The following is a 19,727-nucleotide window of genomic DNA, read 5'->3' as shown; positions in this document are numbered from 1 at the left end:
GTTCAACCCAATCCTAATATTATCAGTCCATATTATACTGAAACTTTTTCATTTTTCTAGATTGTAGCTTTTGCCATTCTTTAATATTCATTCTCGACATGTCGGTCACATCTGTGGGAAAACACACCTGCTGCATGATCCTCTTCCAACAGTATCTAGATATTGCTAAACACTTGTGACTTTTTGGTTGAGTATTTCCTTTTTTTTTTTTTAGTAGAAAATAATTTAATGTTTTAAGTATATTTTACAATATAATCAAAGAGCATTTTCAAAATCTTTAGGAAGGTTAAAACTATGTCCATTATTTGTGACATTGCCACAATAAACTCAGATAAAGTTGGTGTTTTCTTCTCAGTTTCAAATCTGATAATCACAAAGAATTGTTATCTGCATTCTATTTATTGACTCAAAGAAAAATTCTCTATATTAATGTTGATGTCATTTTATAAGTCTCTACAAGATTGATTTAACCAGAAGATATTTTAAATCCCGACTAGGAAGGGACCAAAATTCACATGAACTCGTTTCAATTCAGTAACTTGGAGCAAATCAAAGTATAATTACCTCTTTAAGCATATATTCAAGGCCATTCCCAAGGCATGTTGGTGGTAGAAACAAAATATTTATCTGAGTTGGTCTTGCTTGTTAACTTTCTAAGTGTCTTCAGTACAGTAATTAAAATTTCATCTAAGCTCAGTTGTAAAGGATCCTGTAAGGTGACATTTAATTCTTATGTTGCGACCATGATAAGTTATATTGATTTGTATTGGAGGTCTTCAAAATCATTTTCAGAGGTTCATGACAAAATGGCAATATTTGAGAAAAAAGAAAAAAACAACCTTGAAGTTTAAAACAGTATCCTATTCCTAAGTCTAGAATTGGTTATGTGTCCTTTCAAGTTGCTTACACATGCTTTTGTTGAACTTTTTCATAACTGATTTTTCTTTACTCCAAGGCCATAAATAACCTCTTATATACAGTCTGTGAGCTATTATTTTGATTTTTTTACATCCATAATTAGCATTGTTTGATTCTATGACACAATGTGTTAGGAGCCATTATAGACTAATATGATTTTTTTAAAAAACTTTGTATGCTTTCTTATTATAAAAATACTGAGTTATTCATGTAAAAATCTTTCCTCTATAATCTCACTGTACAAAATAAAATATAGTCTCTTTATCAAAAAATATTCTAAATCAGTTTCAAAATATTCCCCCAAATCATACAACTGTATTTTTACAGTAGAAAGCTGTTCAAAATTACAGCTAAAAAATTTATCTCTGACTAATCAAAAACAATTTAATTCTAATTCCTAGTCTCTCTCTTTTTTTTAAAGTAAAGTCTATGTTCAAAGTGGGACTCGAACTCATGACCAAGATGAAGAATCATGTTCTACTGACTGAGCCAGCCAATCATCACAAAAAGTGGAAATTGTTGACAGCATATATTGATTTTTTTAAATGTAAATTTAATACATATTGCATTATTAGTATTATAATTTTGAACACAGGGCATTTTAAATTTATCTATACTGAGATTTCATTCACATCAATAATTTGGGGAGATTTTAAGGATTTTTAATTTTTTTATAAACACTTTCTATAGAGGTCCAGTGTGCACACATATTTGGTATGTTTTTAGTGGATCCCTACTGAGCAAAATATTTTAATTAATTAATTAATTAATTAATTAATTAATGTTTTAATATTTTATTTATTTACTCATGAGAGATACACAGATGAGACAGAGACACAGGCAGAGGGAAAGCAGGCTCCTCGCAGGGAGCCCGATGTGGGACTCAATTCTGGGACTGATATCATCATGTCCTGAGCCAAACACATACGCTCAACCAATGAGCCATTCAGGGGTCCCTGGAAAATATTTTAATAGATCAAACCTTTTACTTATTTCTCATTGCTCTTGGATATATAATTTTTTAGCCTTGAAAATCTAGAGCAAGTTTACAAATCTTGTTCTGATTATGCACCTCTAGGTGTTGATAAATAATTCATGATGCAACCAGTATACTTGACGAGTCTGTTTACTTTGCACTTATATTAATAAATTTATGTCAGTGTTTGCTCCAATTTCAATGGTTACTTGATTTTTACTTTTTAATCTTAATTTTGAACTTTACTTAATATTGTGTTTGTGTGATAACTTCTGGAAAACACATATATATTTTCTCTCAAGTAATACTATACAATTTAGAGACACAAGAATCTAGCAGCATTTAATTATAATACATAAAAGTGAATATTTAAATATAGATGATGGAAATATATTGTTTTTACACACCAAATATAAACCATGTTATTTGGGTTTAGTTCACTTCCTTGAGGTTATTTGTTTGTTTCTTTGAGGTTTTTATTTTTTAAAAATTTTATTTATTTATTCATGAGAAACACACACAGAGAGAGAGAGAGAGAAAGACAGAGACAGAGACATAGACACAGGCAGAGGGAGAAGCAGGCTTCATGCAGGGAGCCCGATGTGGGCTGGACTGAAGGTGGCGCTAAACCGCTGAGCCACCAGGGCTGCCCATCTTTTGAGGTTTTTAAATTCAAGGTATTGTAATACCTATTTGGAATTTATTTAAATAGTAATTTATTTTATATAGTTTCATATATAGGAGGCTCTACCAATTAATGAGAAGCAAAATAAAGATTTCGGTTTATGAAATATTCATTTTATACTCTTTGTGATACACTTTGTTCAAATTGATAGAACTTTTGGAAAATTGTAGAACTTTTCTGAAAAATAATGATAAATTTCTAGTGGGAAGAAAATTGGATATGAAGCTACTACATAAGGGAACTTTTTCAGTAACTGAAACTGGTTGGAACAGTATCAAATTCCCAATTATTTGTTCATGTAAATATTGTCTATCTATCTATCTATCTATCTATCTATCTATCTATCTATCATCTATCTATCTATCTATCTATCTATCTATCTATCTATATCTGTGAAATAATGTTATAAAATATTTAAATGTATAGGTACATTTTGAGAGTTAATTTTTCAACCCATTAAGCAGAGAGGATTTTAATATATATGATTTACAAAAATTCATCGGATCTCATTACATAAGTTGTCTTTTAAAACACAAAACATTTCTTTATGTTTTTAATGAGGTAACAAGTGAGTATTCACAAATTCAAAATTCCCCTTTTATCAGAAAATGTATTTTAAATTTTTATTGCTGAAATAATATATAATTTGAGTTAGTGGTTATTCTAGTGAGGAAATATGTTTCTTCAGGACCATGACATGCTATCTTGCATACAAAATCATCAAATAAATGTGGTCTTTGCTGATAAATTTTTACCTGATTATTCAATATATTTCTCTCAAAAGAATGGCTAAATAAATGAATTAAATAAGAGTTTAATAATTAGATTTAGAATGAATATTATGTGCCCTTAGTGCATACTTTTGATTTTTCAAGTTTAATCATTGCATAGAAAAAATTTGATTTTTTCTTTGGAATACAAAAACCGAGTACTTAGTCATGGATACATTTGTTAATGACTAAGATACATTAGTATACATTAGTATACTAAGATACTAGTATACATTAGTATACATTTTTAATATATTTACTAATATATTAAAAAAGAAGTAAAGAAGCAATACAATCACTTTTTAATATATACACAAGAAGTTGTCTTTAGGGTACCACAAAAAGAAAAAAAATAAAAATAAAAACATTGTAATACAAAAACCAAGAAGTCACTAAAACAGCCAAAACTATAATAACAATAAAAATAGCCAATTCCTGCTTTGTAATTGAAAAAATATAAAAAGAAAAGTATCATTCTTTATGGATTCCTCACTGTTGATTTTGCTGGATTAAATGATTAGAACTTTCAGCTTTTCTCTCAATATTATCCTAATTTTCTAACTGCAGTATTGGAACCTAGCATCATTCCTCTCTGTTTTGTTTTTTGTTTTTTTTTTCCCCGCCAATCACACCCTAGTCCTATTACTGCACTTGTCATCTTCTGAATGTCTCCTTTTTCAGGTAACTTTGTGCGATTGTGCTTTGTCATTTTTTAGAATATCTTTTCCCAAATTTTCACCTATTATAAACAAATATGTATTTTAGCATAATGTATTAATAGAAAACCTGACATAAGCAAGACCTACAGGTCAGGAATCAAGTGCCATTGAGAAGATAGCTTATTACTCACAGTTCCCCAGAGGAAAGAACATGTCACACCAAGGAGGGCCACATAGGTTAGTACCAGGATCAGTCACAAGGCAGAGTGAGAGGGAGGAATTTTGAGCAACAGCCTTTATTGTGGTTTCTATAGAAAGGAACAAGCAAGGAGAGTAAACAGGCTTAGAATTGATTAGTTTGTCTTTAGCTATTTGGTGCCTTGCCTGGGGTGATCAGGGCAGGGATACAGTAGGCCAGAATGTGAGATCCTGTAAGGGAGGTTAATGGGGGATCCTTTGGTTTGTATTTGAAAAGTGAACTTACAGGAGGAATCAGGAGTGAGGGATGTTGACAAGGGAGGCTGCCTCTTTGCAATATGTGAGTATTCCCATTTAACTACATCTTTTTTAATACTTTTCAAGAATTGCTAATCTGGAACAAAAAAAAAAAAAAAAAGAATTGCCAATCTGGTGGGTGGACATATTGTGATTTGACTTTTATTCCTTCAATTACTAAAGCCATTGGGCATGTTTTCATGTTTTTCTTAGCATTTTGAATTGTTTATTTTACAAGTGGTTTTGAGTCTCTAACAAATGTTTCTACTGGACTTTCTAAAGAAAATTGGTTTGTCTTTATGGTAAAGCCATGAACACAATCTCTTATGGTCTATTCCATAAGCTATTGTCTTGAATTTTAGATCGACAATTAATGTGGACTTGATTTGTGAGGCTGTGTTTTAGAAGTCAAGATTTTTGTGTCTTTGTTTCAGTTTTTAAGAAAGGCGTACAATCAGTAGTTGATAATTATTGAATGGGCTCTCATTTCTATAGTTTTATCAGTTCAAATACATAGAATTTTGACAAAAGCTAAATATTTACATATGCTTAGGACTACTTATGGACCTTCTAATCAATCTTGATTTCTTTGTATATACTTGCATAAAAGCAATTCTGTCTAAATTGTTGTATGTTACAACATTTTAATATCCAACAGAGCAAATCCTTCCACCAGGTTGTTCCTCTTCAAAATTTACTTTGCTATTCTTTTCTTTCTAATTAATGTTCAGTCCAATTTGATGTGTTAGTATTCAAACGAATGAGTAGGTCATGCTTAACTTTTTTGCCACCAATAAACATTATTTCCCATCATTTAATTAACAAATGCTATTGTGATTATTCATGTACTTGTCACCTAAAGCACACGAAAAAGGAATGGAATTCATGGGTTACAAGGTTTGTACATGTTTAACTTCATTAAATGCTAACATTTAACATGCTAAATAATATGAAATTATTATACATTGTGATCACATCAATTTCATGTTAACAGGCAGTATATAGAAATTCTCATCACCTCATTCTTACACACAGATAAAGTGTAAGAATTTGTAAGGATGTAAGGTGAAATTATATCTCATGTTACAATTTTACTTTGAATTAATAAGATGGAGCATTTTGTCTTATATTTTTATTTTATTAATATTTTTATTTTCTAAATGCTTATATATTTTTATATTTTAATGTTTTTATCCTTTTCTAAACAATTAATAGAAGCTTATTATATTGTGAATTTTAGTTCTTTGCTTTATTTTGCAAATATATTCATCATGTTTATGGTTATTTTCACTTTACTGTTGCTGATTTGGGAGGGGCAAATGCTTTTAATATTAATTTGACCACCTTGAGATCAAGGGTAAATTGTTTTAAAGTTTTTAAAAATGTTGTCTTTCATATTCATGTGCTTGACTGCATGTATAAGGTGCGGCAAAGATACTTTATCTTTTCTATTATGTCACTTTACTTTAGCAGCTACTAAAATATATTTATGAAAACTATATTTCCTAAATGTTTTTGATTTAGAAATACAATTGATTTTGATATTTTATCTTATATCCATCAACTTTGCTAAACTCTTTTAGTAATTCTTATAAATCTAGACATTCTCCATAATGCGTTGCCATATATATTATATATTCCATAGGATGACACTTTTTATAAGTACTTAATGGCATGAGGCAACTGATTATTGAGATTTTCTTGGGTTTAAAATTTGCAAACTTTTTATCCTCAAAAGGCAATCGCAATAATTACTTTTAAGTATATTTGAATATTTCTTTAGATAGTAAATCAAAGACTAGAGCTTTTGTTTTTCTCAAATTATTTTCTTATCAATAATGATAATTCTATTATTTTTAGTTTAAATAAATTCTCATTAATTTTAATGCAAGTATTATGAACTGAATGCTGGTGTTGTCCCAAAATTCATATACTGAAGCACTACTCTCAAAGTCATAGCATTCAAAGATAGGGCTTTGGGAGGTAATTAGATTTAGATGCAGTTTTAAAAATGAGGCCCTTGTGATAGGATAAGTGCTTATTGTGAAGAGGAGACTTGTAAGAAGAGACACTAGAAAGCTTGCTGTCACACATTCTCGGTCTCTCTCATCTTTTGATGTCCCTTCCTCCCACCATCCTGATTATATGAGTACATGGTCAGAAGGCAGCCATGTCCATGCCAGGAAAAGAAGCCTCATTATAATTACCATGCCAGAACCCTGATCTTGAACTTCCCAACTTCCAGACTGTGAGAAACAAATTTTTGTTGTTCAAATAACAGTTTCTGATATTTTATTATGGCACCCTAAGTAGACTAAGACATCAAGCAATAAAGCGTATAAAATAATTAATTAGAAAATTAATTACTGCAAATCCTGCCATCAGAAAACAACCACTGTCAAAATTTGTTGAAAAGCATTCCAGGTATTTAAGTACATAGATGAGTGGAAAAAAATAGAAAAATACTTTTTAAAAAATTGAACATTAAAAAAATTGTATTTAATTATAATAGAATAAAAAACACATTTTTTGTGCAGAAAAACTGAGAACTTTTATGGTTTCTTTACAAGGAGAGGGAAAGTAAAATAACTTTTATATTGGCAAACAGATGTTACAGAACATAGTATCACTTTGTTGATGTGAGTTAGCTTCCTACACTTGAATATCAGTGTCACAGACATAGTGCACCCACCCAGAGAGAAGCAACATTGAACCAGAACAGAACTCCTTTCACAGGTGATGCACATGTTTCTAGAAGATCGGGGCAGGGGGGTGCTTTCTGTGAGCCTCCAAGAAACAAAAGACAAAAAAGATTCTGATATATGCATCTTAAAGTTTTTATTTCAAACTCTCTGAACAGTTACATTATCCCACTCTCCTGGAGCAGAGTGACTATAAATGGGGGGGGAAATGAACCAATAGCATGATACTAAGGGTTCACTTCAAAGGGAAAGACACATCTGGAACAGAAAGAAGAATTCCATAACCAATATTTTGTTGTCGTTGTTGTTGTTGTTAGCCTATTGGGCTTAATCATTATAACTATGATCCCTTAAAAATTACACTTTCTTTATCATCTGTTGTCTTTTATAAAATATTCAAGAACCAGACATTGTTAAATACAAATTAACAAAAGTTTCAGAAAACTTTCGGTTTCCTTGGCCAAAGATATTCCTTCCCACTATCTCTTATGGCCATAATAGTTCACTGCTTTAGGAACATGTCATTTATACTTCCTATAAACTGATGACTTGTACATCCATGCATTTAAAGATTATAGGAATTTTGATCTCTTATTTTAGACTCTGCTCTGATGAATTCAGATATAGCGATATACCAAGGGACTCTTGTACTCTAGCACTAATCAACAGATTAACACCATATTACCACATATTCCTAAGTAGCCTTTTTATTATTTTGCAAGTATTTTCCAATATTTGGTAATAGTTGACCTCATGAGGCCTTGTTAGATACTGTTATTAGCAAATACAGCAGTGAGACTCCAGGGAGTCAATCCATGCATTCATTTTTCACAACTAAAGAAGCAACACAGAAATCCAAAAAAGTGGAAGGCAACTCTAATAGAGGACCTCAAACTGTGGGTTCTCAGATATACTCTAGAAGCATTTGATCTTTGGAAGTAAGTAGCTGATGCAAGACCTTTGGAACAAGTTAATTATCTTTGACAGTAAACAGCTTATACTCAAGATGGATCATAGAGAAGATAATTATAGGAAGACATATCAAGGAGCTTTCTCCTACTTTCTCTCCCACTCTGTATTTATATCTATTTTAAAATTATTTATCTTCTCATTTTTCATTGACTTCTTATTTTCATATACCCATAACTTGCCCTTTTCTCTTCTTTCCTCCTTATTGTCATCATTAGATCAGAATATTTTCATTCCAATTTCCTTCTTAGAATACCCCAAACATTAGAAATTGCCTTCAATCTTACTGACTGCTGGATACGTTGCATCTATCATCAGACTCTCATGATAAAATCTTTAAACAATTCTTGTTTCATCAAATAAAAGTATAGGGGATCATAGCTTAGATAGGATTTTCACACACGCTAACATGGATAAAGGACCTTAAACAATTAAAAGTGACATTTCTAGTGTCTCTTTTTCCCAGAAAAACAAACCGTTATTGTGATCTATTGATTAGAACCCAGGTGAGTCTCAATTTAAATTCAGTAAACTTCACTGGAAAATGGATCAAATACTTGCCAATTGGAGTTGACTAAGAGAGATCCAAATACATAACCCAGTGAATGTAAGACCTTGGTTTCCACCTCATGTCTTGAACAACTCCTTTTCTTCTGGGATTTACATAGGACTTTCCTTTATACTACTTTCTTTGTGGCAAGGATACCTTTCCTCTCTGTCTCAAACTAACACCTCATGATTTTCTAAGACTTGTCTATACCGAGTGGGCTTAATGTAATAAATCATTATGACTAGAAATTTCTACCTAGATGCAAGCTCTAAAATGAAGTTTCCCTTGATTGTTGAGTATCTCACCTGGGAGAAGTAGATTTAAAATTTGTGTGAAGAACCAAAATTCCCAATAGTAGGGTAGGATGTCATCAAATAGACAAAAACCTATAATATACTTATCACTAACTCTGGCAGAAGTTGTTCAAGATTTTACTTCTTCCCTACACAAAACTCAGATGACTCTCAAGTCATTGGCATGAGTGATGGATTATTTCATTGCTTTAGATTTCTTGTTAACTAGTCATGGTGGTGGTATCCGTGATATTGCTAATATTTCTTGCTATATTTGGATCAGTGAACCAGCCAAGTGTTTTAAAATGTCCCCAGGATTCTGTTTCCATGAGGATATAGTGGCACATGGAAACAAGGAAATGACTGTCATTAAGGAAGGAGTTTTTAAACTCACAGATCTCCAGAAACATGAAGCATGGTACACCATGCAGCAGAACAGGGGAAAATGGAGAATCACCAGTCAGTCAGGAGGAAGAAAGAACAAGAGGAAAGCATCGGCCTTAATTGTGATTTTTTTGTGGGGAAGGAAAGCATGAGGCTGGGTAAGCAGTGAGTAAGTTTAGGATTGGATAGTTTGAATGATCTGGATACTCTGAGCTCTAAGGGTAGTCCCTAGTTGTCCAATACTCCAGACTGGTTGGTTTGCATATAAAATGCATAATCAAAAGCAAGTTGTTTCCTATCTTTGCAAATTAGCTAACCCTATGAGGGACAGTCCACAAGGTCCCAAGATGACAAAGCATTGTCAAATACAAATTTAAAAGAAAATGTGATTAGAATAGCTAGGTAGAACAAGTTATCACTACCTTAAGGAATAAGCTACATAAGTCTCTAAGGCTGATCCTAATAGCTTGTAGAATTTATTCTTTTGGAGTGATTTGGGCAATTGGGGTTCCTGGTTCTGAGGCATTTTATGGGAACTATTGATTGTTCTTGTTTTTGTTGTAATGATCACAATGCTAATCCATTGCATTCTATCCAAAGTCTTAACTGTCTTTTTATAGCCACTTTCTCATCATAAGATTGATATTACAATAAAAATAGAGAAAGCTCAAGAAGATCTCATGATATGATTTTTCAAAATGGACAGTTGAAGCATTCCCAGGTACTGAATATCTGAATCCTCAGACTTCTCTGAATTAGTCCTTCTCTTGCAGGCAAAATAACAACCAGAGAGGAAAGAGCCAAATCATATATGAGAATAGAACTCTGACCCACAATCTCTGCAGCAACCAGTTCAGGAAATGAAACCACAACCTCTATATAAGTTGACCCAGAAGAGTCATAATTTTGTCATTTACTATCAACTTTTATAATTTTGCCCTTGCTGCCAACTTAGGACCAACCAGAGAAAGTTTTAAAAAAAGTTAAATATCTCCCTAAATCAATGACATCAGCTACCTCACTTCTATTTAGCTCACTTCTAGCTTCCCTATACCTAAACTTTCTGAAGTTTTTCCTTTTATTTTCAGTTATAATGTCTTCTCACTCCTCGGACTTTGAGTCTCTGCAAAACAAAGGTGATGGTAGCTGATTCTTGTTATAACGAAATATGAATAGATAGCCTTGTATTGCCCTGATTTGGGTTTTATTTGTTTATTTCTACAATATACAAAAACATCTGCCTTTGTGATAATATTTAATGGTACAATATTAGATAATTTTCCCTAAAATTGGGAGCAAAGCAAGAATGTTCATCTTACCACTTATCTTCAACATATTATCATACACCCAAACCATTATAAAAAAGACAACATATTATCATACACCCAAACCATTATAAAAAAACTAAACCACCAAATAGGAAAAACAACATTGTCTTTATTTGCAGATGATATGATTGCTTATGCAAATAAAACTGAGCAAACTGCTTGTGAAGCTACTAGAACTAATACACAAATGTATCAATTTTGTAACAAAGTTAACATATAAACTTATAGTTTTACATATTAGTAATAAACAATTAAAATACAATACAAATTCTATTCCCAGTAAAATAACCAAAAGCACATGCTACCTAAGAATAAATGTAACAAAATATATGCAAGATTTTTATAATGAAAATTTTAAAAATACTGAGGAAATTTAAGAAAAATAAATGAAGAGAAATACAGATTCTTAATGAAGTGTTATTAAAGATGCTCATTCTTCTTAAGTTAATTTACACATTCATTTAAAACTCAGTAAAAATTACAGCAGATTTTAATATGAAATAGAAACAATGTCATGCTAAGATGTCTATGACTATCTATGTGGAAATACAAAGAAACATGATAACCAAAACAATCTTAGAAAAGAATAAAGTCAATGGACACACTTCATGTTACTTCAAGACTTGCTATGAAGCTGCTTTATTCAAAAGATTGTTGTATTTCCATCATGATGGGCAAGTAAATTACAATGAGGTATTTGTAAATGCACACATATGTATATAATGAATTGATTTTCTACAAAGTCAAAAGGCAAATTAAATAGAAAGGAACTTCTTTTACAACAAAGCTGGAAACACTAAATAAACTAATCAGAGCAAAAATATTTCCATTTTTGGAACCATATAGAATTTTCACATTATTCCAATTTAAGATGAAAGGATGTAAACATAAAACTAACACTCTCAAGCATGCAGGAGAATAATCCCGTGTCTTTGGGTAGGCAAAGTTTTTCTAAATAAAGCAAACAGAATCACAGCCATAAAACAAAAACAAACAAACAAACAAACAAAAAACACTGTATAAATTAGGGTTCTTCAAAATAAAATTTGCTCCTTACCAATGGAGAAAATTAAGAAAATTCAAATGACAGGCCACAGAGTAAGAAATTATTTGCAACATATATATTCAAAAGTTATTTCTATGTATATTAATATATGTTAATATATTAATGACTCATACTTATCAGTAATAAAACATCTAATAACCCTTTCCCCAAATGGGCAAGAGCATGGAATATTTCACTAAGGAAGATCTACAATGCACATATAAAGAGGTACTAAATATCACTGTCCATTAAGAAAATGCAAATATAAATTATGACACACCATTGCACATACACTCAAATTCTTTTTTAAAAAATTGCTAAAAGTCTAACAGCACTGAATATTGTGGATATGCAGCGACTTAAAGTCTTTTGTATTTTTCTGAGTGCAATAAAGGACAAACAGTTTGGAACACAGTTTATTAATTTTTTATAAAGTTTAAAATACATTTCCCTTTGACCCAGGAAACCTTCAAGTACTTATGTATTCAGGAGAAATAACAACTTATGTCCAGATACAGACTTGTTCAAAACTGAGTAGAACAAATTCATTCTTAATATTCTAGAACTTAAAATAACCCAAGCATTCCTCAACAGAGGACTGGATAAACACATTGTGTATAGTTTTATAATGGAGCACTACTGGAAATTAACAACAGCAACTGCAAATCAACTAGTGATATGTGTGACAAAATTTTGGGGTGTCTACAAAATACTATATTGAACAAAAGAGGTCGAGGGCAAAAAGTCAGATACTATTTAGCTCTACCTATATGGACACTCTAAAACAGACTAAATGAACCCCTGGTTATGGAAATAAGAATGAAGCATCTATAATGATGTGAGGATAGTATTTAAATGGTAGAGGCTCAAGGGAACTTCTTGAGTTGACATAAATGTCCTGAGGCTTAAATGGATGTTGATTATATGGATGTTTCTGTTTGCTCACAATTATTGGATTGTAAACTTTATAACTGTGCATTTCACAGATTTGAAAATTTTACCTCATTTACAATAATGTACTGCTTTTATAATTCTTAATCTTCCCGTCCCCTCCATCAGGTAGTGAGTGTATTCAATGGAGACGGAGACGGGGAGACTCAGTGCATGCACCCTCTCCCTTGTCCAAGTTTTGGTCCAATTAAATGAATACAAAAAAAAAAAAAATATATATATATATATATATATATATGGCATATGGTAAAAACTAATGCATTTATTCTGATTAAGAGAGTGTGGTGAATTTATCTATTTGACAGTAATTGAGTGTTTTCTAGTACTGAATCTCAGAATTAGGCATAAAACTTTTATTAAAAAGCAGAGAAGAATTTGTGCTTCCTGTGGGAGGTTTCTAACTAAAAAGAAGAGCAGAGCCACATGATTTTAACAGATATTTTGACCTCAGGATTCATAAAAATATTTTTTGTAATCTTTTCTCTCCTCTGTCAATAAATCATTATTAGGTATAGCATGTCCATATCTTAAATGTTTAGCAAAATTACATTGTTAATCTAAGCTCAACATGAGCTATATAGATATAATTTAATCATTTTTATCAGCTTCTGAGGAATTAATTTTTAATGTTTTATATTTTATTGGCATAATTTTATCTTTTAATAATCTGTTAAAAAAACAAACAAACAAAAACCTCCTGGATGCTTTAATCCTTATCTTCTTGAATGTTTGACAATGGCAGTCTCATGACAATGGCATTTGACTATGTGTAAAACTCTTAGGTAATGTTTTCCCACAGAGTAGCTAGAGAGTTTTCCACTCTGGAAAAATTGAACAAAAGACCATTTTTATCTGATTTTTAGGTTTTCCTATGTTATATATCCTTCATCCTCTTAAAGCTCAGTAATTTTATCTAACAGTGTTTTGGTATTTTTATTATTTTGTATTAAATGCTTCTAGAATCATTTCATTACTTCATAAAATTTTTCTTCTATTTCTTGAATATTACTATTTTTATTATATTATCTTACTATGTTTCCATTTTTACAATATATTTTGTATTTTTATGTTAATGAGTATTCTCTATAGAGATTTTGCTTTCTCTTTCATTTTATTTTGTTTGGTCATTGTCAACTTAATTAATACCTATATTGCTTTATTATCGTCTCTTTGAGCCATTATATCTCCAGCATTCTACACATTGATAATGAGTCTCTGAGAATACAAAGACATCTTAAATCAGTACCTCAAGTTCAAGTGCACAGAATTCTTCTTGAAAATCTCTGCTGTACTGTGAATATGATATCAAAATTTTGGGACTAGAAGTCAGCAAAAGATCAATTCATAATTATAGCAATGGAACAGAATAACAAATAAATGCCACCTATGTAAGAGAGTGTACTTCTTTTGTTTATTTTATTCTGAATGCAACATACATTACAAAATATACATTAGAAGAAATGTTTGCCTATTTTGCAATATACATTTGATCATCTATACAGTCTCATGTTTTCACATATATGGTCATATTTTCCTTTCCCAATGGAATAAAATGAGTAAACTATAATAAGAGTTAAACAAAAAATATTATTTTAAAGGTGATAAATATTTGAATTATTAAAAGCATTTTAACTAGTAATAGAAATTTCTAAATAATAAAGCTAAATTGTCAGAACTGAATTTCCCTTGATGACATTTAGGTAATTTTTAAATGAATACTAATAACAGATTATTTACCTCTATATTGGATGTTTAAATTAGCCACTGGGAAAACATTAATTATATCTCTCTTCAATAGGGAAAAGAATACGTATCATAATATTCTATCCTTATTTACTTCCTACATTTTTTGAAAAAAATTTCATGTTTAAAAAAAGATTTCATATGAAAAGATTAAGTTTGAGAAAGATGATATTTGGGGAAGATAAATGTTTGAAAATATTAATATCTTAACATTTTATGCATTATTTAAAATTGTACATGATGTTTTCTAGACATTTATCTTTAGTATGCACATGAAATAATGAAGAATTATTACCCTACCTCCTTCTATTAGTGCCACAGTCTCTTTGACTTTAATTTTCTTTAATTTTGGTTTAGGCATAAGCTAATTTTTATACTGTTGTTAATTTTAAAGAGAAGTCCACGTATGATAGACATGTATTTGGAACTTCTCAAAGCAGAAAAAACAAGCAGCAGCACATTTGAGCCCCAAAACTTGCAAGTTGTCTCAGTACCCTTAAAGCACTGCTTTGAGTTGAGTGTTTTATGCATGCTTTGCAATGTGTCTAATAGGCTTGGTGACACATGGGCACAATTTTGCACAACATTAAAGTGAAATAGTACCAAATTTGTTTTCTACTTGACCCAGAACCAAGCATGTATAGATAGCCAGAGACTTTGGTGCATTTTACCATGATGTCTAGAAAGAAGTAAGCCTCTTCTAGGTAGGGTGTCTAGCAAAAGAGAAAGGCCATTTGGTCATTCCTTGTTCTTTCTCATCCTAAACTATTCTCTGTGTAAAAACCAACCTAGATTTTAGTTAGGTATCTTTCCTGTCACAATTCCAGGTTTTCTTGTAGGTATGCCAAAGTCTATGATCTGTATTTCCTAATCAACCATTATACTATCTTTTCTTTATTACCATCTTGTTTCGAAATATTTCCCCCTTATTTGTACCTGCTTTCATTAGCAAGATACCTACGTATTTGCTCTTCTGTTTTCAAATTCAAAAGTAAAAAAAAAAAAAAAAAAAAGAGAAGAAAAGAAAAGAAAAGAAAAGAAAAAAAGAAAAGAAAAGAAAAGAAAAGAAAAGAAAAGAAAAGAAAAGAAAAGAAAAGAAAAGAAAAAGAAAATCCAGGAATTATCAAAAACTGATTATTCAAAGACTAAGAGAAGGCTATGGGCCTCGCTGACAAGGCAACCTAAGTGAGTCCATCTTGTCTTCACTACTCCATTTTGTCGAACTGCTGAGCTTTTGCTGATGCCAGGAGGAAACAAAATGGGGAAACTGCTGAGAAAGGACTTTCTGAAGACTATGAAAAATGTACTTTTTCCTAAAAACTGATGACTTGACCTAAGTAAGTTAATGAATTGTAAATTCAAATTTACTCTCCGATTAGAATGATTAAAAAACCACTTATGTAATTCATTGCTGTTTCTGAATTAGAAAAAAAAATCTTCACTATTTTTCCTCAACAGGATATGTTTTTGGGTTTCTAATTCAATCTATCCTCCCTGAGTTGCAATTCTAAGACCCCATAATAAATGCTTTGCTTACATTTCAGCGCCTCGTCATTCTTAGTTGACAAGACCCTAGGCATTCTGTCAAAACCTGGCTTGGATGATCATTCAGAATACTTAATATTTTATTAATATCAATAAGTGCATTCAATTGGTAACAAGATTTTGACTGGATTTCCAAATCACTGACCTTAAATGAGGAATTTCAAAATAGAAACCTTCAGAAATATTATCATTTAGGGCATGCTTTGCTTTAAACAATTTTTAAAAGTTATTCTTAATGTTTAATCCATCATACTCTGACCTTCTCCATAGGAAAAGAAAATGTAAATCCCCTAGACAGCAGAGAACAAACTGTCAGAAAAATGAAACTATATTTTCTAATAGCTGTAGTTCTATAACACAGCTCTAAACCAAACTGTCACTTCAGTTGCTTCAAATTCTTAGTAGAAAATATTTACCTTCTAGCTTGGAACAAGAAAAAAGAAAAGAAAAGAAAGAAATAAAGAAGAGGAAAGTAAAGTAAAAGGAAAAAGCCTGTAAGCCTATCAATTTCCGTAACTGGGAAATTCTTGTATCAGTTAGGGTCATAAAGAGAAACTGATGGTACAATTAAACGAATATGATGCAGGGAAAGTTTGGAGACTTTTTACAAAGTTATTGAGGGGGTGAGACAAAAGTCCAGGGAGAGGCAGTAACCCTTGGTTAGTGAGGGTGATGATTGCCTTAAAAGGCCAAAGGCAGGGAAGCTGGTGGAACCAGTAGAAGACGAGAGTAGAGCCGTCTTGAGAGAGCAACAATCTATGTGTTGGGGACAAACCCAGTCACCGGACAGAAGCTAGAGTTTAAAATACTCTGATCTTGCTCTCTGCCTTCCTTTAAATCCAAATCATTCATTCTACTCCACTGAATTCACCCAGCAGCTGAAGAAAAAGGGACTGCCTTATTGATTGAGTCCATATCAAGCAGCTTCCAGGGCAGAAAGTAAGGAGAGAAGAAAGGAGCAAAACTGGAAGAGCAAGCAGGGGTCCGGAAGGAAGAATATATGTGTAATTCATTTGGCATCATTTGCTTTAGTGTATTAGCTTACATTTAAGAATATTTTAGTCTTTTGCTTCTACATATATTTATTGAGAATTTATTGAGAATTAATTGTGTATATATTATTATTGAGAATTAATTGTGTATATATTATTTATTTCAGTGAGCCCTTTTTAAGCTTCCCTCTTTTATTTTTCTATGGAACAACAACTTCTTGCATCCCTCTGAGGATATTAATTATACTCATTTGGAAATATTTTTCTTATTGATCCATACCGTCCTTCCTCTGCTATGGTATAGATCCTCCATTTGTTTATTTATTTTATTTTATTCTAAACCTTTGTCCTCTATACTTGTAATGGTGCCATTTCTCATTTCCCTAAATGACTTTTAATCTTTTTTCTTTTTTCCTTTCTGACTTTGCATTCACTTTTTGAAACAGGAGTCTCTGCTATACTCCTTGTTTTTATTGAGCACCCTGCATGGTGGAGGATAGTTTTCCCTGTTACTGTTTGCAGTCAGAACTTTTTTTTTTTTTTTTTTTTTTTTTGGTCAGGAATGGAAAACATACCCATTAGGTGGTGTTCATTCACAATTTGCCAGCTGATCACTGTCCTTTCTTTCCTACCCTCGCCCTCACACTCACTGCACCTAGTTAAGATATGACTCTTTCTTGCTCTCTCTGTCTCTGTCTCTCTCTTTCTTAAGATTTTATTTATTTATTTGACAGAGAGAGAGAAAGCCCAAGCAGAGAGAGTAGCAAGCAGAGGGAGAAGCAGTCTCCCTGCTGAGCAAGGATCCCCAATGTGGGGCTTGATTCCAGGACTCTAAGTTCCAGGACCTTGGCATCATGACCTAACCCAAGGGCAGACACTTAACAAACCGAGCCATCTAGGTATCCCTCTTTCTTGATTTCTTAACAAGAATCAATAATCAATAGCCATGAGAAAAATATGATTAATCTGACCACATTAAAATTACAGTATTCTTCATTAACAAAGAGATCATAAACAGATTTCAAAGTTATTTAATAGAGTAGAAGAAAATATTCAAAGCATATTTGACAAGAAATTGTAGTAGGACTCCTACAAATCATTTAGGAAAGTAAAAATATCTAATAAGAGAATGATACAGTTGTATAAATACGCATTTACTGGAGGAACAAAGCAGTAGACTCAGAAACCTTCAAATTCATCAATAATTAGCTAAAGCAAATGAAAATTATAACATAGAACATTAGATTTTGAGAAACAAAAGAATGAATCAGACACATCTGTAAATTTTAAATAATTATAAAGCCAATATGTATAAAACAAATTAGGCCATGAATGAGAATATTGTTAGCATTCCAGAACCTCCCATGTGTCGCTCCTGAGAGAAGCATTCATTACCTTATCTCCCGGTATAACGCTATTGCTGTACTTCAAAAAGATACACCATGTATGCGTCTTTGAACAATATACCTAAGTTTTCCCAGCTCTGACAATTTATACAAAATTATTTTCATTGTTTATTTTTGTGAGGCACTTTTTATTCAAAATATTTTTATGGGATACGTCCCTGTTGTTACAATGGCTGTGGTTGATTTATTTTTACTGCTCTATAGTATTTCAGCATTTATATAATGATGACTTTTCTGTTGTATGTTTTTATGCTCATTTAGGTTATCTGCAATTTGGGGTCCTTAGGAGCAAAGTTGATATGAAAATACTTGGGCATATGATATGAAGAACACACGCATAGTTTATCTAGGGTATGTAACTACCCTAGAGGCAAAAGAATGTAGATATTTATTTAAATAGAGACTGATTTTTTTTTTTTTTCCAAATCAGTTGTATCAATTTTCACTTTCTCCTGTAGCATATGGGATTTCAGGGAAATCACATTTTTCATCCATCAGTTTAGCAAAAAATTGACCAAGGGCCAACAAATTATTTATTACCTCCACAAAGATGGTACATATTTCAGATTTTGTGAGCCTTGTTGTCATCTTTGTCACAACTACTAAACTCTTTTGATGCAGCACAAAAACATAATAATATCAAATTGCTACCTGTAATGTAAAACCACGTTAGATGGCAATTTTAACATCTATTTAATTTTACAACATGTAAAAAAAAAAACAAAAAAAAATTTTACAACATGTATGTCTTCTAAATGCAGCTTCTTTCAAGTCATCATCTATCTTAGAGAAATATTAACATATATACCCATAAAATGCTATACAAGGATATATCTTTTTTTTTTTTTAATATTGCTTATTTATCCATGAGAGACAGAGAAAGAAAGAAAGGCAGAGACATAGTCAGAGGGAGAAGAAAGCTCCCCGTAGGTAACCTGATATGAGACTCAATCTCGGGACTGGAATCACGCCCTGAGCCAAAGGCAGATGCTCAACCACTGAGCCACCCAGGCATCCTGCAAGGATATATCTAATGCATCTTTTTTTAGGGATAGTCAAATCCTTATAAATATCTTAAATGCCTATCAATAGAGATAAGGCTATGTAAACTACGGCATATTGAAGGGTTAACAGAATGACCTGGATTAACGTGTACTGAATCAATAAGCTCTAGGAAGCATACTAAATTGAAAATTTAAATACACTTTGTGGCTTAAACACACAAAGTATTGCATTATCAGATCAGACTGATGTGCATTAGAGATTTTATGCAAACAATTTCTCAAGGATAAAAATTATTGCAAGGCACAGGTGAA

At 31.7% G+C, this 19,727-nt stretch overlaps 1 long non-coding RNA gene across 3 annotated transcripts in view; it reads left to right on the top strand.

Moving 5' to 3' along the window:
- The window catches only part of LOC112642798 (uncharacterized), a 212,695-nt gene extending 210,605 nt beyond the window's left edge, over window positions 1-2,090 (top strand). For all 3 annotated transcript variants that reach the window (XR_007403917.1, XR_003125462.3, XR_007403916.1), the window contains one exon: window positions 1,340-2,090. This is a non-coding gene — a long non-coding RNA (uncharacterized LOC112642798). The remainder of the gene's footprint in view (window positions 1-1,339) is intronic.
- Window positions 2,091-19,727: the final 17,637 nt, after the last annotated feature.

Source organism: Canis lupus, chromosome 19 (assembly GCF_003254725.2).
Source record: "Canis lupus dingo isolate Sandy chromosome 19, ASM325472v2, whole genome shotgun sequence".
Taxonomy (NCBI): Eukaryota; Metazoa; Chordata; class Mammalia; order Carnivora; family Canidae; genus Canis; species Canis lupus.
This window is presented reverse-complemented; position numbering and strand designations above follow the sequence as displayed.